General features: G+C 43.2%; 1 protein-coding gene and 1 long non-coding RNA gene across 11 annotated transcripts in view; one reads left to right on the top strand and one right to left on the bottom strand.

The window, feature by feature from the left end:
• Positions 1 to 6,270, bottom strand: part of LOC102990107 (uncharacterized) — an 18,554-nt gene extending 12,284 nt beyond the window's left edge. The window contains exons 1-2 of the long non-coding RNA XR_008615545.1: positions 6,160 to 6,270; positions 3,364 to 3,460 (exon numbers count right to left, since the gene is read on the bottom strand). This is a non-coding gene — a long non-coding RNA (uncharacterized lncRNA). The remainder of the gene's footprint in view (positions 1 to 3,363; positions 3,461 to 6,159) is intronic.
• A 741-nt stretch (positions 6,271 to 7,011) lies between these two features.
• Positions 7,012 to 20,336, top strand: part of CNOT1 (CCR4-NOT transcription complex subunit 1) — a 99,102-nt gene continuing 85,777 nt past the window's right edge. For 7 of the 10 annotated variants that reach the window (XR_008615539.1, XR_008615538.1, XM_007112832.4 and 4 more), the window contains exon 1: positions 7,019 to 7,122. The gene's annotated coding sequence lies outside the window, so the exon portion shown is untranslated. Of the gene's footprint in view, positions 7,123 to 20,336 lie in introns of all 10 variants that reach the window. The other 3 variants (XM_028478268.2, XM_055079051.1, XM_007112831.4) reach the window with 2 other exon arrangements.

Here is a 20,336-nt window from a genome sequence, read left to right as displayed (position 1 = left end):
CATGGCCGCTGAGCCTGTGCGTCCGGAGCCTGTGCTCCGCAACGGGAGAGGCCGCAACAATGAGAGGCTCGAGTATCGCAGAAAAAAAAAAAAAAAAAAAAAAAAAGAAATGAGGGTTCTGCCCTGGTGGTGGAGGGGTGTGTGTGATCTATGGGGAGGTAAGGCCTTTGGGTGGTGATTAGGTCATAAGGGTGGAACCCTCATGAATGTGATTAATGCTTTTATAAAAGGGACGCCAGAGAACTCCCTTGCTTCTTCTACTATGTGAGGTTACAGCAAGATGTACATCTATGAACAAGGAAGTGGGCTCTCCCCAGACACTGAATCTGCTGGTGCCTTTATCTTGGGCTTCCCAGCCTCCAGAACTGTGAGGAATAAATTTCGGTGTTTTTTTTTTTTTGCGGTACACGGGCCTCTCACTGCTGTGGTCTTTCCCGTTGTGGAGCACAGGCTCCGGACGCGCAGGCTCAGCGGCCATGGCTCACGGGTCCAGCCGCTCAGCGGCATGTGAGATCCTACCGGACCGGGGCACGAACCCGTGTCCCCTGCATCGGCAGGCGGACTCCCAACCACTGCGCCAGCAGGGAAGCCCTAAATTTCTGTTTTTATAAGCCACTGGGTCTATAGTATTTTGTTTTAGCAGCTTGAATGACATTATTCAAAATGCTTTCTTTTTTACTTGAACCTGGAGTTTGTCCTTTCTTTCACCATCTGTGACTACTCTAAAACCACAGGGCTACAATGACAAATATGGGCCTATCCTCATCCTCAGGTCAGTGAATGAGGCTAATTAGGCTCAGATTTTTTGGGGTTGAAATGGGCCTCTGTAGAGATTCCCCAATATTTTATTCCAAAGATGTTTGCTTATTATTTTCCCTACGGGTTCTGAATTTTGGAAGATTTTTGCCTACCAAATATGATGAGCTAATTAATGATAGCTGCTGTAGCTTCTGGGGGGGTAGTGTGGGGAATGACAAATATTTGATTTTCTTATGCTTTTTGAAGTACTGAAAGCTGTTCAGAGGCCCCCAATATATTTGAATTCAGGGATTCTTGGTCATGAAAAGTCCTTTTCAGGTCAGTGTGGGTGGCTGGTAAGCTTACCTTTTGGGGTTCAGGGAGGGGGTACTGTTTTAAGCTACATATCCTGAAAGAATTCCAGCAAAAGTATTTCTCCTGGATCAGCTTCCAGCATTTAGATTATTGACCTATTCATTCTATAGGTAACATACAGGCTTGAATTGTTCAGTAATGATTACCTGGTCTGTCTTTTGCTCCTCCAAAGAGTGACTGTAAACATCTTAAAGACAGAGGGCTCTTTTTCTCAGACTTCCAAGACTCTATACTGTATTTGGAAGAGAAAATGTCTGATGGACTTAATAACCTAGAGAAGGAAGTATGGAATGGTCCAGAGGAATTTGGAAGGGGAGTTCCCTGGTTGGTCTAGTGGTTAGGATTCTGGGTTTTCACTGCTGAGGCCCTGGTTCAATCCCTGGTTGGGGAACTAAGATCTTGCAAGCCGGGAGGTGTGGCACCCCCCATCCTAAAAAAAGAGGAATTTGGAAGACAATGCTCAACTTATTGCCCCCTCCCACCTTCAGTTCAGGATATCTTGTAAGTTTACCCCTCTAAGATGACAGTAGAGATGGGTGCTAGGTAAACGATGTTAAGTGTAAGTTGGGGGCTGAGGGGCTGAGACAGTGCCCAAAGAAGTCTGTAGTACTAAACGAGAACTATCTGCCAAGGCAGGGGCCCAGATAGGCAGAGAATGAAGAGTACAGACTAATGGTCCAGGTTTCAGGCAATCATCTCAAGTATCAGGTCTGTAATCAGGGAGGACACAGAAAGTTACGGCAGAGTCATACAGACTCTGTCTAGCTCAGAAGAATTCCATCAATAATCCTAAAGTCCACGAATCTGTCTAAAGCCCAGGTAGGATTCTCAGACCTGCTCTAACTTGTTTGCAAGCAACCACTCAGTGCTAAACTAACCATGAACCAGAGGAGGTGCTTTGTGGCTTTTCCTTTTTCCTCTTAGCTTCTTCCCTGTTCTCTCATGAAAAGAGACAGAGGGATAAATAACCTTTAAAAAAAAGTCAGGAGTTGCCTACAGTCTTGGGACAAAATCCCGTATTAAAGAGAGAATCTAGGGACTTCCCTGGTGGCACAGTGGGTAAGAATCCACCAGCCAATGCAGGGGACACAGGTTCGATCCCTGGTCCGGGAAGATCCCACATGCCGTGGAGCAACTAAGCCCGTGCACCACAACTACTAAGCCTGCGCTCTAGAGCCCGTAAGCCACAATTACTGAGCCCGTGTGCCACAACTACTGAAGCCCACGCGCCTAGAGCCTGTGTTCGGCAACAAGAGGAGCCACCGCAATGAGAAGCCTGCGCACCACAACGGAGAGTGGTCCCCCTCGCCGCAACTAGAGCGAGCCCGCACCCAGCAACGAAGACACAACGCAGCCAAAAATAAATAAAATTTTTAAAAAAGGAGAGAGGCTTCCCTGGTGGCGCAGTGGTTGAGAGTCCACCTGCCGATGCAGGGGACACGGGTTCGTGCCCCGGTCCGGGAAGATCCCACATGCCGCGGAGCAGCTGGGCCCGTGAGCCATGGCCGCTGAGCCTGCGTGTCCGGAGCCTGTGCTCCGGAACGGGAGAGGCCACAACAGTGAGAGGCCCGCATACCGCAAAAAATAAATAAAAGGAGAGAGAATCAAAAAATTCAAATGTAAACTCAACTGGAAAACACCAAACTCACAGCAGTATTTTCAGAATCTGTCTCATTTATAACACCCTATCAGATGAGGCATCACACTTTTTGGCTTGGAAAATATCTGATCACCACTGGACCACTGAACATGACAGCTGGGAGATCACCTAGGCACGGGGGTTTCCAAACAAAGGCTTAGAGGATGGTGGCTGGGAATGTAAGCCCTGAAGTCAGAGAGCTTGGGTTTCAAGGCTGGCTTTGCCATTGACTAGGTATGTTACCTTGGGCAAGTGACTCACCTCTCTAAGCTTCAGTTTTATGATCTGTAAAATGGGGTCCCTACCCCACAGGGTCTTGAGGTATGGATGAGAGAAAGCATGTAAAGTTTTACTTTTAGAGTATATTAGTTGATTTATAAACCTATGTGCACATAAGAATTCCAGGACCACACAGTAAGCCTTTGGCTTCCTAGGAGTCCACAGAACACACTTTGGGAGCCAAATCCAATATCCTCAGAATAGTAAAGAGGGAAAAAGAAGTGCAGGGAGGGGAAAGGACTTTCCCAAGGTTACACAGAAAGTTAGGGGCACAGCCTGGTTCTGGGCCTGGGTTTCTGAATTCCACAATGGGCTTTTTGCAATGTGCTTACCTGGTCATCCTCCCATCAGGGTAGAGCCACCAAAGTCGTACCAAAGCCTGGGTGCCCAGGGAGCCCGAAGGTTTGGAGCTTAGGCATTGCTGATGGTCTGGAAGGAGATCAGAATTTAGATTTAGGCTGTCAGTGAGTTGCTTTGGATAAGACAGTCAAAACTACTGTAAATTGGGAACTCCCTGGTGGTCCAGTGGTTAGGACTCCATGTTTCCACTGCAGGGGGAATGGGTTCGATCCCTCGTCGGGGAACTAAGATCCCGCATGCTGTGCAAGGCAGCCAAAACACAACAAAACAAAATAAAACTACTGTAAATTGAAGTTACTGACTCTCTGATAAATGGGACTGAAAAACAAGAACACTGAATAAAAAGGCCTTGTATCTCTTCTTCATTCAACCACCAAACATTTTATAACACAGTTTGCACAGATCTCAACGTTTCAAAGTCCTTTGCCTTCTAGGTATTTATGCCTCCACCCCAAGCCAATTCAATAAGGCTTTTGTTTCCTAACACTCACATTTCCCTCTCCAGGCTATTTTGGGAAACAGTTAAAAGAGTTTGTATAGTTCTTCCAGAGCATGGGAAGCACAGTTAATTGGGGTTGAAGGATTGGAACAAGGCTGAGGAAAGAGGCCAGGTGAGTAATTAACAGCTAGTAAAAATATCCTGTTTCTAAATATGTTTGAACCCCAGAACACATAATTGCTGAGTTACAAGGTGATGCAGTGAGTCCTTTGTGAAGGTCTCTAGTAAACTAGTTTGTCTGGGCATGATTTCCAACTATGTCTTTCGGTAAAGTGAAAAAAGTACACTAAGCTGGGCATGATTTCCAACTATGTCTTTCAGTAAAGTGAAAAAAGTACACTAAGTTATCTCCATTAACCCTTCCAATTTGTAAACATTCTATGAGTCTCTCTCTTTTCTAGCAGGGATAGAAGCCACCCAGAATTCTTGACAACACACAGTTGAAGGACTTTGATCTCCAGGCTATTTATTGTGCGAATCCTGCAAGTACTAGGCTAAGTCCCCAAGGCACGTCAAATCCTAGCAGTGGTGTTGCTGTAGCTGGGAGTGAGGATGGGGGTGGGAGGGTGGCACTGGGAGTGGGCAGAAGGGTCTCCCAGAGCAGCCTCAGTATAAAGACAGGTGCAAGTGGGGAAAGGCAACTCAGCTTTATTTCATTCAACTGACTTTACTTTAGGAGATTTATGTCTGAGACCTGAATTAGTTGTAGAATTACAGAATTGATCTTAGATAGTTGACCTCTATGGGTGTCATTATCTGTCTCCTTTTAAAAAAATTTTATTTTAAATTATACAAATAAAACATAAATACATCCTCTTTGCAAAAAGTTCAAATAATATAGTAATACACAAAACAAAAAGCAAAAGCTCCCTTTACCCTTTCCTCATTCCACTCCCCTCCCTGGGGATAACCACTAGTGTCAGTTTGGGGAAACGGTGTATCTTTTCAAATCTTTTTATGCATTTATTTATATGTAAATACAAATATAGTTATTTTCTCCTACACATATGGTAACATACTGATTATACCATCAGTTTTTTTGTTTTGTTTTTTCTTTTTCTACACTTAACTTTTAAATTTAACAATAAATCTTTGAATTATTCCATATCAGTACCTATAGACTACCTCAGGGTTTTTAAAAACTCTGTATTATTCCATTGTATGACAGTACCATACACTTATTTATCCTCTTCCCTATTGTGTCCAATCTTTTGGGCCTCCATTAACAATGCATCAGTGAATATCTTTATATATTCATCTCTGTACAAATCTGCAATATTCACCTGTGGAATAAATTCCTAGACACTGGGTCAATGGGTCTGTGCATTTTCAGTTTTGATAAATTTAGCCAAAATTCTGCTATCCATAGAGGTTTTAGCAATTTTATACAGCAACAAGGTATAGAAGGGACTTACTCCTCATCCTTGGTCTGTTTAGGGGGCCTTCTATCACTAATATTATAATGTTTTAAGTCCATTTCTCCATTTCCTGATTTTTCAACATTTATTTGCTCACATGTCTACCATGTGCCAGGCACTATGCTAGGTGCTGGGATACAGCTATGAACAGGACTGAAGCAACCCTTGCCCTTGTTGTATGTGGGGTCCCTGGGTATCCTACAGTTGTTTGAAATCACCAGTCAGTAAATGTCTGCTGAAAGAGTTAGCCTCCAACCAAGGAATGGGCAGGTGTCAAAAAGTATTTCTAGGACGTTAGTGAAATAAGCCAGTCACAAAAAGACAAATTCTTCATGATGCCATCTATATGAGGTATGTAAAGTAGTCAAACTCTTAGAAAATAGAAGGGTGGTTGTCAAGGATTGGAAGGAGGAGATGGGGAGTTGTTTGATGGGCATACAGTTTGTTTTGCAAGATGAAAAACTTCTAAAGATCAGTTGCACAATAATATGCATATAGTTTTAACACTACTATGCGGTACACTTAAAAACAGCTAAGATGGTAATTTTTATGCTATGCGTTTTTACCATAATTTTTTTTTTTAGGCACAGAAGGTAGCATGAGAGAGATGGCTAGGAGACAAGCAAACCAGCATAGCCTCAGGACGGGGCGATGAGGATACATTTTTTTCAAAACTTAAAAGAGCCACCAGTCAACACTTCCTTCCACTCCTCCCACACTCAGCTAGGAACACGTGACCACAAAATCTTTAAAAAAAATATGTTTATTCTTTCTCCCGAGAGCAAAGGGCATAAGTATTCTTTCTGATACCACTTCCAGGGACTAAGCCAAAAAGAGACTGAGCTTCCTACCTCTCTGTAAGGAGTCCCTTCTTCAACAGGCAGAACTAGATGGGAAAGTTCTCTTGACGAAAGTGAGGCAGGCTAGAACCAAACGGGAACCTGAGGGACTACGTTCTCCAGCACGCCTTACTCCTCCTAGGGCGCAGTCAGTGACAGAAGAACTCGCACTACTTTTGCGACAGGAACGGGGAGGGGGAACTACATATCCCAAGATGCAAAGCGCCACCACTCTAGTTACAGGGTGGCTTGCTTTCTGGTAGCTGGCGCTCCCCGCCAAATGGACAAGGCGGGCGGGGGTGGGGAAATATTTAAGATTGGGAAGCCCGGTGGTCTACCAGACTTGACACTTCGAAAGAGGAAGGAGCGTATTGGAAGGCTGTTTTTCCCTCAAACTCGGAGTAGTGCCCGCGCAAGGTGGCGAGGATTTAAGGGCCCTCTCCTTTATTTATTGTTTCTCAGAAGCAATGCCAGGCCCCCATTGGTCGACGACCTCGAGGGCAGGTGGGAAGTCCGTAAAACCCCAAATCGAAGTTATCTGCGTCTCCCCATTGGCCCTCGCCTCGAGCGCAGGCGCAAGGGCTCCTACTCCCGTCCCTAGGGACCGGTGAGCGGCAATTGGCCAAAGCCCGCGAAGTAGGAGTCTGGATTGGTAGTTGCTAGCAAGAGACTGGTTTCTTCCTTGACTTCTGCAAGTGATAGTGCGTGATTGGTTTAAATCCGCGGGCACCCGTCGGTGATTGGGCAGGAGCCACAGGCGGGCTACGATCATTGGCTGGTGCTGGGGCCCTCCTTCCTCGGGCGGGCAGCGAATGATGAAATGGGAACGGGGAGGGGAAAGGCCGCGACGTGAGCGCGCGACCTCCGGCGCCATTTTGTAGAGAAACAAGCGGAGTTAACCGAAGAGGGGTCGAGGAGAGCCGGAGTCGGGGACCCAGGAGTTTCCTGTGTCCAGCGCCGCCGGAGCCGCCTGAGGTGAGGTGGGCTGGGGTCGGGTGCTGGGGCCGGCGGGCGGTGTCAGCTACGGAAAGCGGGTGCCGGTGCGGGAAGGAACGGGGGTGGTCCCGGGGCCACTGGGAGCGTTTCCCGGCGCTCCGCTGTGTGAGGGGCAGTTGGGACGGGGAAGTGGAGAGGCGAGAGAGGGCGGACTCTCTCCTCTCGGCTGTAGAGTTTTCGGGCTCTGAAAAGAAGAGGCCGAGGCGAAGGCTCCACAAAGCGGAGGGCAGAGCGCGGGATGAGACCCGGGATGGCCCCCGGCCCGGGCCTGGATGCTCTGAGGGCGGCGGTGGCGGCAACTGGGGCGGCTGGGCCTCGGTTCGCGCGGACTGCACCCTTCTCAGACCCCACGAGCTTCTCAGCTGCCGGATGGGTGCAGCAGGCATTGGCCCCGGAGGCCTAGCTTCGGGGGCGAGGGGCCCGTGTTTGGAGTACAGGCTCCCAGTTCCTCTGGGCGGACCTGGAACTGCCAGTCCCCTCCCCCGCCCCCAGCACGTTGTCAAACCCTGGGTGTTTCGGGTGTCCGCCGGTGGGAGGGGCGGGCGGGAGAGAGCACTTCCTCATTACTTCTTGCCACAGGTTTTGTTCCACTCGCGCGCCAGGGCGCTCACTCTGTCTCCAAAGTCGGCCCCCACCCACCGGGCCCAGGGTCTGTGCTGTAGTGGCGGTTCCGCTCATCCGTAGGAAGTGCCCGCTTCCTAGCCGAGCACTTGTAGGCCTCAGCGCTGGTGGGAGAGAGACTTACTACAGGTCTTACTAGAGGGTTCCGTAAGGCCAAACGCACAGGTGTTCTTTTTCAGTACCAACCCCTCTGCAGATTTCACCCCACCGTCCTCCCATAGAGGAGTATCCTCACTAGGATGAAGCTTTAATGCTTAATATCTGTGGGTTTGGAAATGTTGTGTTTAAAGTAAACTTCGAGCAGAAACTTTGCCCCTTGAAGTCATTCAAACATCACAGTTTTTTAGGACTCTAGTAAAAAGTATTTTTTTTCCTGAAAGTGAGTAATAGCACTTAGTCTCCCTCTTTCTCTAAAATTCGATTGCCTTGGGGAGTTTATTTGACCAGTTAATAATTGAGTGTGTGTAGTTGATTACCTTTTGCGAAAAAAATTCTGAACCTTTGCCTCATGACAATCCGTTTGATAGGAGTTACGGATGCACGGATGAAAAAATGGTTGGACACGTACAAAATCAGGAAATAGGTCAAACAGATTAAGAACAAACTTGTTTGTGTAGAAGTATTTGGGTTTAATGTGCTCAGGTTGACATTCCTACCCATCCAAAGATTGGCAGTGTAGTATTTTAGCTATTAATAAGATATATGGTATCAGTTTAAATAATCCTGTTGTAGGACACTGCAGATTGTTACCTTTTCTGAGGAGAAAATGAGCTGATGATACATAAAGTTTTAGACATCTAGTTATGCTTTGACTGAAAAGGTCCCATGATGATAAAACTTGTTTAGAGAGTTAGTCCCTTTTCAACAAGTGGGGGCCCAAGTCCTTCCGTGGAAACGTAAGTCTAGAATCAAGGCACCAAGATTTGACCATCAGTAACTGAAAGTATTACCCTTTCTTGCCTAAGATTGTAATCTTAGAAGTTTTAAGGCAGCCTTTTGTGGCATTATGGTGGAACAGAACTGAAATGCTTTTGGTTCCTAACTCACTCGAATGGATCTCTGGCTTAGCTTCTTTCTCTATGGTCTCTTAAATTTCTACTGGGGTTTTAAATCGCAGTCTCTTTAACATGTATCTTGTCAGGCTAAGTACTGTGATGTCCTCCTAACTTTGGGTTAAGTCATTAAAAAAAAACAAAAACAATTGTGAGGACAGAAGAGGAAATGCTTCCTATTTCTTGACAACATGTTTAAAGACTAATCTCAAATTATCCTTGCTTTTTCCAAGTATGTTTTTGGTTAGATTCTGATCTAATTATGAAAAGCTTTCTTTTTAGCCAATTTAAATTCATGAACTTGAGTCTTTATTTCATTCTACCACGTAACAGATCTTTGGTACTCAATACCTTGGAAGAGAATTTATCACAATAATTTTAATTGAGTGCTCAGATATTTCAAGACACTTATTTTTCATGAGAAGTTTATGATTCTTGAATTAACAAAAATAGTACCTGCTGTGAACTTGGTATATTCTTTTGTAAAAGAACAAAGCTAACTTTCAAGTCAGTTCATATTATTAGTTGAAGCATTTAACCAGCCCTCTGATCAAACTGAACTTCCTGCTGGGAAGTTTCAAAATGGCATCCTACTGAGTCTTATTTTAAGACCTTATATAAAGAAAGATCCAGCAGTTCCTTTTCTGTTGTTTGCTCACAGTTTTTAAGAAGCATGTTTCAAAGCTAAAATGGGCTCAAAACCTTTTGCACCCTATATGTACACAGTAGTTAATTTTAACACACTTTTCATTCATACATTTGCAAGAATGTAGCAAAGCAAATAAAACAAATTATTCGTTGGAAAGCATTGTTTGAGAAGTCACTAATTAGAGGTGTAGACTTAATCTGAAATCCTGTGTTGAGATTCGAAGGAAATGCAGCCTTTGGGAGTGTGGAGCGTAGGTTTAAGAAATGCATTTCTGTCTTTAATGCTGGAAGGCTCAGGATATACCTCTAGGGTAAATTAAAATGTTGAATGAGATGTTACACTGTGCGAGAGGTGTTGGTTTTATTGTGCTTTTTGGTTTTTTTTGTTTTTTGGACTAATTATATGAAATGTAACATGGAATGAAAGCATATTGTGAAAGACACTATTTTATTGCTCTTAAACTTCATATTAAGAGCTCAGCATTTTCCCTTTCAGATAATTAGTTTGAAAGTTTGTCACCTTGGATTTAGAGCTCTTAGTTTTGAAATGCAATGTTACCTTTAAATTTTTTGGTAGACTCATTATAAGAATAGTTACTCCTCACACCATTGTAAAACAGTTATACTCCAATAAAGATGTTTAAAAAAAAAAGAATAGTTACTCCTTTGTTTCAGACCCTGTCTTTTCTGCAATAGCTTTCTAACTAATCTCCAGTATCTTTTCCTCATCATTTGTTTATTGGATTTCTTTATTACATAAGTAATATGTGAATATGTTATAATTGTAAATGATTCTGGGAATACAGTTAATTCTTCACATTAATGCCAAATTGTCTACTAAATCATTGGTTTTTGTGTTGTTTTTTAAAATAAATTTATTTATTTATTTATTTATTTTTGGCTGCGTTGGGTCTTCGTTGCTGCGTGCAGGCTTTCTCTAGTTGCGGCGAGCGGGGGCTACTCTTCGTTGTGGTGCGTGGGCGTCTCACCACAGTGGCTTCTCTTGTTGCCAGCGGGGGCTACTCTTCGTTGTGGTGCGTGGGCTTCTCACTGTGGTGGCTTCTCTTGTTGCGGAGCACGGGCTCTAGGCGCGCGGGCTTCAGTAGTCGCGGCACACGGGCTCAGTAGTTGTGGCTCGCGGGCTCTAGAGCGCAGGCTCAGTAGTTGTGGCGCGCAGGCTTAGATGCTCCGTGGCATGTGGGGTCTTCCTGGACCAGGGCTCAAACCAGGGTCCCCTGCATTGCCAGGCGGACTCTCAACCACTGCACCACCAGGGAAGGCCTAAATCATTGGTTTGAAACGAGGCATCCTATACACCAAAGTTTTTCAGGTACCTTGGCCTGGAGCTTATTGTGTAAGTATTGATCCCTCCCTACTTATAGCAGCATATTACAACTTATGCTTTAGTTAAAAGACTGTTGCACAGTGATTCCCAAATACGTTTTTGCCCCTTTTATCTGGAATGTCATCATCTGTATCTACCAAAACATTATCCCTTATTCCAGTTCATACTCAAATGTACTGTCTATAATCTTTTCCCTGACTTCCCTAAGCAAAATTGATTTCTTACATTCCTCTTGGGTAGTTTCACTTACCTTTACCATGTATTGCCTTATAAGTTGTTTCATTTTATAGTAGGTAAGAAGTCTCCCATCCTCCAAACATATACATACAGTTGCCCTGAATTGTAATTGAATAATACTTCATTTGTTACAGTTGGATAGATTTATAGAACATGGCGTCCTTGGAAAACAGTACACTCTGGTTTTCTTTTGAGGACACAGACTGTTTTTCTTGGAGCTATATACTTATAATTCTGTTGACATCTTTTAGAAGGTTAAACTTTGAAATCTAGTCATACAGAATTATGGTATCATTTGTAGGAAATTGAAGCCCAGGAAAGTGAGGTGACTTCGTTAGTTTAATGTTAGACCAGGTTTTCCTACTCTAGCCTAATGGTGATTCTGTCTTTCCGTACTGCTAAAGTTCAGTACAAGGAAAAGTTCTATGAATCTGATCATTCATCAAAAAGGTGAGAATAACCTATGGTCAACCACTTATTTTTGGAGGACAAGACACAAGATTTGAGTTTTTCATCTCTTCAGTGTGAAAATATAAAACTCTTTTCTTCTGGTGTAGTTACAGTTTTAAGATAAAGTAGCTCTAAGAAGGGTACTTACTCTATTTTTTAGTCATCTTAAATACATAGTGCATAGCTTTATAATTTTACACATGCTACTGGGAAGATGCTTCTGAATATTCAGTTGATTTCAGATCAAGAACTTGGTTCTTTTCTGATTTTGGAGTAAACATGCTTTTTGGGCTCTTTTCACTTTTTCAGTTTTTAAAAATGGATGGTTATTTGCTAATACTAACAATTGTTTAAGCTATGCTGATGTACAGATTGTAGTAATTCTTCTAAAATTGTGAAGTGACTTCCCTGGCGATCCACTGGTTAAGACTCTGCGCTTCCACTTCAGGGGTTGCGGGTTCGATCCCTGGTTGGGGAACTAAGATCCCACATGCTGAGTGGCCAAAAAATAAGTAAATAAGTAAAATAAGGTGAAATAAAATTGTGAAGCTATCCACACAAGGCTATTAAATGTGCTTTAAAAGTTAGTATTAAGGTTCTGTTGCCTTTTTTTCTGGCGACACCACGCAGCATGTGGGATCTTAGTTCCCTGACCCCAGGGATCGAACCTGTACCCCCTGCATTGGAAGCACAGAGTCTTAACCACTGGACCACCAGGGAAGTCCCAGTCAACTCTTGATCCATTTGTTTTTATCCTTGGCAAAACTTTAATTTCAAACCGATTTATTACCTGTCAACCATAATGTCCTTGAATATTTCCTTATCCCTTGCCAGCTGGGTTCTAAAAAAAAGTTTTACACTAGACCTTTCTAAGCCCAGTAATACATAATTTGGGGATGTCCTTGATTTGGATTACTCATATTAGTGCTTTTTGTTCTTTAGGTAATGAAGAGGTAAGTGTACCATGTATATATATCCACTGTTATGGCATGGATATTTTAGGAATATTCCTGTTCACTTTTCAAACAACAATTATACCAAAGATTACAGAAGTTGAGGTGGTCTGTCCAAAGGTAAAATGTAAAAATTACTTGAAAGTATTTCATTTTGATTTTTATCTTCTTCGGTCAGTAAGCCCTCAAAGGATTCTGGCAACCGCAAAATGTTGGTATGGTAACTTACTTTAATATAGTAACCTAGTTTTGGGATATTTGTGTATAGCTTTGTAGGGTACTTCTGTGTTTGGGTTTTAGTCACTAATTTCCTCTTAATGTGCTATTGTCTACCTTGCTTTCTACCCTTGCTCCCCTGTAGTTTATTCTCAGTTCATCATCTGGAGTGATTCTTATATTTTAAAAAATTATATTGTGTCTTCTGTTCAGAACCACCCATTGGTTCTCCATTTGTCTTTAGTAAAAGCCAAAGAAAGGCCTTTTATCACCTACAGGATTTAGCCCTGCCCTATACCTCTTCATATGTTCCCCCTTCTCCCCAAATTACTCTCTTCACTCTCCCCCTCACTAAGTTTACTTCAGCTACACTTGGCCTCCATGCTTTTTCTCACATATGCCATGTACTCTCTGAGGAAGCCTTTGCATTAACTGACAGTCCCTCTGTCTGGAACATTCTTCTCTCAGATACATCCATGGCTAAACCCCTCAGCTCCTTAAAATCTCGAATACTACTTTCTCCATAAGGCTTACTCTGACCACCCTACTTTGCAATCTCCTCCCGCCCTCCCCACCCCCAGTGTGGTCCACCTTTACCCTTGCTATTTTTCCATAGTACTTAGTGTCTCTTGAAATGCTTGATAATTTTTTATGATTACTGTTTCTTTCCCCCAGTGGGAATGCAGGGATGTATGCATGGCTGTTCACTGATGTATCTCAAATACCTGACACATAGTAAGTACTCAAGTATTTGACTAGGTTAATATACATAATAGTAGTGTGTAAACTGTTTCTCTGATAAGTTTTGGTAGCCACTTCACATTAGCCATATACTGTTTCCTACCATTTGGTGGATTTAAGTTGTGCTTGGCTTTGTGTTAACTTTGTGGAAAGCCAGACTTGTGTTCGCATGTAGGGCCCACCCTGCAGAAAGTGGATGCAAAAGCTGTTTTCTCAACAAGGACACTATTGATGTTTGGGCAGAATAGTTTATTGGTGGTGCTGTCCTCCTTCCTTGCAAGATGTATATTGCATCTCTAATTCTCATTGAACGCCAATGGCTCTCCCACTCCCACTTTCAAAATGCTTTTGGAGATGATATTGCCCTCTAGTTTATAAATACCAGTAAATACCCTTTTGGGGTTCATGTTTGTTGTCAGGGTTATTTTACTTAACTTTTATCCAACTGTTGTTGGGGTAAGTCACAAGTTTACTTAAAATTATTTTAATTTTACAATAGCATATGTGAAAACACTACATATGGAAAAGGAATACGATATTTCACTGATTCTAAAACAAATTTTTAACATTTTAACACCTCTGAAATTGGGATGTATCATGTCAGAAAAAATACTGCCAAATAAAGTTTGTAAGTGACACATAAAATATTGATGCTATCACAATTAAAGACAAACCAACCTGAAATGAGATTATGGAAAATTATCTCCACCTTTGATGGGTGATGAAGGTAGAAGAAATTTACCAAACTTTGACTTCATTTTGTTTTCTGTTAAGTCTAGTCAAATTGTATTTTAGGGACCTAGAAATTGAATACGGTATTGGACTTAGCAGGGTTATGGAAAATTTTTGATGCCCTCAAAGCTGGTTGTTTGGTTGGGAGTGGTGGCAAAGAAGAGATAGGGAATAAACCCAAGGTATGTCCCAGGCACTGATGAAAAGGATAATACACATGAAACAATAGAGAACAGTGTGATTAAATTTTAACAGTATGTGTCATGCATACTGAAGGGAAGGGAAGGTAGATCAGCACATCAACCTGTAGACAGTCTGATGTGTTTGGAAGGTTTCAGAGGGGCTGGGGCTTGAGCTAGGCCCTGGTCTTATTACCTGATGGTTTTGTCCTCTTTATGTGGGAGTCTTTGCTTGCCTCCTGTTGACCACTAACGTCCCTCTCTTGAAGGTATTAGGGATCTCCTAGTTGGTAATTCTGATAATTTATAATAGTTTCTATTTTTTTTTATACCGCCAAATGTATGTCATAAGCTCTCTCCCCCATGGTTTTCATAGACTTTTATGGATGTATTAGTTATCAGTTGCTGCACAACAAATTACCCCCAAATTTAGCTGTTTAAAGCTTCTTTGCTTTTTATTATTTCACAGGCACAACCTGGCTAGATGCTTCTGACTCATTGTCTCTCACAAAGTTGCAGTGGAAGTATTCACAGACCATACTCATCTCATGTCTGAAGGGTAGTGAGAAGGGTCTGAAGGGTGCAAGCATACTCTTGTAGCAGTTGTCAGGTCTCAGATCCTTGCTGGCTATTGTTTGGGACATATCAGTTCCGTGCCACGTTGCCCTCTCCACAGGGTTACTCACAACATGATTGCTTGCTTCTTTCTGTCCGAGCACAGGCTCGGAGAGAGGTAAACCAGACAGAAGTCAGTCTTCTTGTAACTTAATCTTGGAAATGGCTTTCTGTTCTCTTATTTTGAAGCCACGTTTAAGGTCCAGCCCACACTTAAGGGGAGCAGATTACTTAAAGGTGTAAATATTAGGCAGGGATCATTGGGGTTATTTTAGAGGCTGCCTACCACAGTGGATGAAGATTCTTCCTTGGAGCTCTCTTAGGGATGCTATCTGTTTCTGGTGTTACTTATTACCATTAAGAAGAGGACTCTCCTTGGTTTCTGATATTAATAACTGTTTCTTCCACCTCTCTGTCCACTCTTTATTTCCCTTTTTGACTTCCTTTGTTTTTTTCTTATTGAAGTATAGTTGATTTACAATGTTATATGAGTTTCAGGTGTACAGCGTAGTGATTCAGTGTTGGTTTTTGGTTTTTTTTTTTTTGTGGTACGCGGGCCTCTCACTGTTGTGGCCTCTCCCATTGCGGAGCACAGGCTCCGGATGCACAGGCTCAGCGGCCATGGCTCGCGGGCCCAGCCGCCCCGCGGAATGTGGGATCTTCCCGGACCAGGGCACAAACCCGTGTCCCCTGCATCGGCAGGCGGATTCTCAACCACTGCGCCACCAGGGAAGCCCTCAATGTTTTTATAGGTTATACTCTATTTAAAATTACTGTAAAATATTGGCTATATTCCCTGTGCTGTACAATATATCCTTAGAGCTTATTTATTTTATACATAGTAGCTTGTACCTGTTAATCCCTTGCCCCTATCTTGCCCCTCCTCCCATCCGTCTCCACCCTTTAACCACTAGTGTCTCCACCCTTTAACCACTAGTTTGTTCTATCTGCGAATCTGTTTCTGTTTTGTTATATTCATTTGTGTTTTTTTTAAGATTTCACATATAAGATAGCATACAGTATTTGTCTTTGACTCCACTAAGCATAATATCCTGTAGGTCCATCCACCTTGTCGCAAATGGCAGAATTTCTGGGTTTTTTTTGTTTGTTTGTTTGTTTTGTTTTTTTGTTTGTTTGTTTTTCTTTGTTTTTTTTTTTTGGCTGAGCCACATGTCGTGTGGGATCTTAGCTCCCCGACCAGGGATTGAATCCACGCCCCCAGCAGTGGGAGCATGGAGTCAACCACTGGACCACCAGGGAAGTCCCTCATTTTTCTTTATGGTTGAGTAATAGTCCATTTTATATATGTGTGTGTGTATAAATGGACGCATCTACTTTATCTGTTCCTCTGTTGATGGACGCTTACGTTGCTTCCATATCTTGACTGTTATAAATAATGCCGCTATGTGCATTGAGGTGCGTGTATCTTTTCGAACTAGGGTTTTAATTTTCTTCTGACATATACCTGGGAGTGGAATTGCTGGATCATATGGTAGTTCTGTATTTAGGGGTTTTTTGTGTTTTTTTTAAAATATTTATTTGGTTGCCCCAGGTCTTAGTTGCAGCTCCTGGGCTCCTTAGTTGTGGCATGCAGGCAGGCACATGGGCTCCTTAGTTGTGGCATGCGTATGGGATCTAGTTCCCTGACCAGGGGTCGAACCGGGTCCCCTGCATTGGGAGCTCGGAGTCTCAACCACTGCACACCAGGGAAGACCCTGTTTTTAGTTTTTGAGTTCCTCTGTTTTTTGGGGGTTTTTTTACCTTCCCTTAAGTGCTAAGCTTCCTTAGGACTCTCTATAGCAGGGGTCCCCAACCCCTGCCCACCACACAGCAGGAGGTGAGTGGCGGGCAAAGCGAGCGAAGCTTCATTTACTTCTCCCCATCATAGCTCTCATTACCACCTGAACCATTGCTCAAAATTACTGCCTGAACCACTCCCCCCCACCCCACCAGTAGAAAAATTGTCTTCTACAAAACTGGTCCCTGGTGCCAAAAAAGGTTGGGTAACCGCTACTCTATAGGCCCTTTCTTATTCTCATTTCTATAGTTCTCCCATGCTATCATCTATATGTTGATGACACTGAGATGTGTTATTAGCAGCCCACACTTTTCATGCTTCAGACTGTAAATCTAACTAACTGCCCAGTGGATTTCATCTGTATGCTTTACTCCAGACATGCCTCATTATCTTTCTTGCCCTTCATACTTTGTCTTCCTCAGTTGTTTTATGTCAGGAGTGAGTGGAACCCAGGTGCTTAGTCTGGAAAGGTGAGTGTTTGATTCCTCCTCTTTCTTCACTTCTTTCCTTATTCTTCACAGTTTTAGAATCCTTGCAGTTCCCTCTTGAGTGCATTCACTTCTTTTTCCCACCGATAGTCTTAATTTCTCTGTGACCTACTCTTTTCTTTCTCAGTGTTTCACATTGTCAAGAGTAACTTCTAAAAGTTTTCACCCAATCTTGTCCTCTTTTGGTAGGCAAAAGCAGGCTAGGGTTGTAACAAACAACCCCAAGGTATCAGTGGCTTAGCAAAGTAGACGTTTATACTCAGATAACTTTCCTCAGATAACTTTCATTGAGAGTGTTCATTTACATTACCTTCTATGCAGTAATTCAAGAACCCAGGCTCCTTCTATCTTTTCGTGCCACCCTCCTCTAGGCGTTAGGAGTTCTATTCTTAGCTGGTGCTTGGTGAAAGAACCAGAGGGTCGTGGTGCTTGGTGAAAGAACCGGAGGGTCGTGAGTAGGAGGTTTTATGGACCAGTGGCTGGTATCATATTTGGCCTACATTTCATTGGGTATAACTTAGTTTGTTGGCCACACCTGTGCAAGAGGCTGAGAATATAGTCTAGCTGTTTATCCAGGAAGAGGTAAAAGATTTGACGATTATCTAATCAGACTCTGCCTCTTCCCTATTCCCTAAGACATATCTAAGCCAATCCAAATAGCTTCCAGGATTGTCTTTATGATAAAATGCAAAATTCTGAAATGGATTCTGCACATACTAGAGAAGAAACCCACAAAATGAGTCCCAGTTACCTTCAGAAGGCTTTTCCTCATGGCTAGCAACAGGATGAGTGTGTTGGTGGGGAGGGGGGTCCCCCAGGACTACCATCGCCAGGTTCAGGTTCAGTAATTCACTAGAAGGACTCACAGGACTTGGCATATGGTTGTACTCAGGGCTATGATGTATTACAGCGCAAGGATACAAAGCAAAATCAGGAAAGGGAAAATACATATGGGGTGGAGTCCAGAGAAAACTAGGCTCATTCCCCCAAGCATGAGCCTCTCCTAGTGCCTCTCCCAGTGGAGTCACACAGGACCTACTTAATTCCTCCAGCAATTGTGACAGCATATGTGTATGAAATGTCTCCCAGTAGGGAAGCTCATTAAAAACTCAGTGCCTAGGTTGGTCATGTAGGCACCTTCTGCCTACCACATAGCAAAATTCCAGGTTCCCAGAGGGAAAGCAGGTGTTCAGCATAAACCACATTTTTGGGTACAGTTTAGGCACAGTGAGCCACTCTTATTAGTTCTGGAAGTGGGAATTCGTTCTCTCAAAATCCAAATTCTGACACCAGCCAAGAGCCAACCTGACAAGCCTTCCTAAGTATAGCAGCCTCAGGCCTTCTATGTTAAATTAACTCTTCTGCACAGTGGCTGAGGTTCAGACCTCTATAGATTGGGAGAACCTTAGAACATGCAAAAAAAAAAAAAAAAAAAAAACACTTTATTGACCTAAGTTTTATTCTTTTCTTTTCTTTTTTTTTCTTTTTTTTTTTTTTTGGCTGCGTTGGGTCTTGGTTGCTGCACGCCGGCTTTCTCTAGTTGCGGCATGCGGGGGCTACTCTTCGTTGCAGTGTGCAGGCTTCTCACTGCGGTGGCTTCTCTTGTTGTGGAGCACGGGCTCTAGGTGCACTGGCTTCTGTAGTTGTGAGTGGGCTCAGTAATTGTGGCTTGCGGGCTCTACAGCGCAGGCTCAGTAGTTGTGGCACACAAGCTTAGTTGCTCCGCAGCATGTGGGATCTTCCCGGACCGGGGCACGAACCTGTTTCCCCTGCATCTGCAGGCGGACTCTCAACCACTGCACCACCAGGAAAGCCGAAGAGTTGACTCTTGAACAATGTGGAATTAGGGGTATCAGTTCCCACATATAACTTTTACAGTTGGTGTCATTATGTGCAGTTCCACATCTAACCACAGATTGTGTAGTGCCGTAGTACATATTGAGTGACAAAACTTGCGTATAGGTGGACCCACGTAGTTCAAACCTGTGTCATTCAAGGGTCCGCTGTATATACTGCATCTTTATATGTTCGTCCATTGATGGACACTTAGGATGTTTCCATATGTTGGCTATTGTGAATAATACTGCAATAAACATGGGAGTACAGATACGTCTTTGATAACCTATTTTCATCTTTGGATGTATACACAGAAGTGGGATTGTTGGATTGTATGGTAGTTTTTAATTTTTTGAGGAACCTCCACATTGTTCTCCATAGTGACTGAACCAGTTTATAATCCCACCAACAGTGCATAGGGGTTCCCTTTTCTCCACATCCTCGCCAATGTTTTCCTCTTGTCTTCCTATTGATAGCCATTCTTACAGGTGTGAGTTGATATCGTGGTTTTGATTTACATTTCCCTGAGGATTAGAGTTTTAATGTACCTGTTGGGTATTGTGATGTCATCTTTGTCTACTTAGTTCATCTGCCCATTTTTAAATCACATTTGTTTTGTTTTTGTATTATTGAGTTGAATGAGTTCTTTATGAACTTTGAATATTAACCCCTTATCTGATACGTGGTTTGCAAATATTCTCTCCTTTTCTGTAGGTTCTCTTTTTTTTAATAAATAAATTTATTTATTTATTTATTTTTGGCCGCCTTGGGTCTTCGTTGCTGCCTGCGGGCTTTCTCTAATTGCGGCGAGCGGGGGCTACTCTTCCTTGCGGTGCGTGGGCTTCTCATTGTGGCTTCTCTTGTGGGGCACGGGCTCTAGGTGCGTGGGCTTCAGTAGTTGTGGCATGTGGGCTCAGTAGTTGTGGCTCGTGGGCTCTAGGGCGCAGGCGCAGTAGTTGTGGCACGTGGGCTTTGTTGCTCCATGGCATGTGGAATCTTCCCAGACCAGGGCTTGAATCCGTGTCCCCTGCATTGGCAGGCAGATTCTTAACCACTGTGCCACCAGGGAAGTCCCTGTTTTTTTTCTTTTTTGTGATTGCTTTGGCTATTCAGGATCTTCTGTGGTTTCATTAAAATTTTAGAATTTTTTTTTCCTATGGAAAATGCCATTGGAATTTTGATAAGGATTGTGTTGAATCTATAGATGGCTTTGGGTAGCAGGGACATTTTAACAATTTTAACTGTTTCAGTCCATGAACACAGAATGTCCTTCCATTTGTTC

Source organism: Physeter macrocephalus, chromosome 17 (genome assembly GCF_002837175.3).
Source record: "Physeter macrocephalus isolate SW-GA chromosome 17, ASM283717v5, whole genome shotgun sequence".
NCBI lineage: Eukaryota > Metazoa > Chordata > Mammalia > Artiodactyla > Physeteridae > Physeter > Physeter macrocephalus.
The sequence above is the reverse complement of the archived record's forward strand: the minus strand, read 5'-3'. Positions and strand labels throughout refer to the sequence as shown.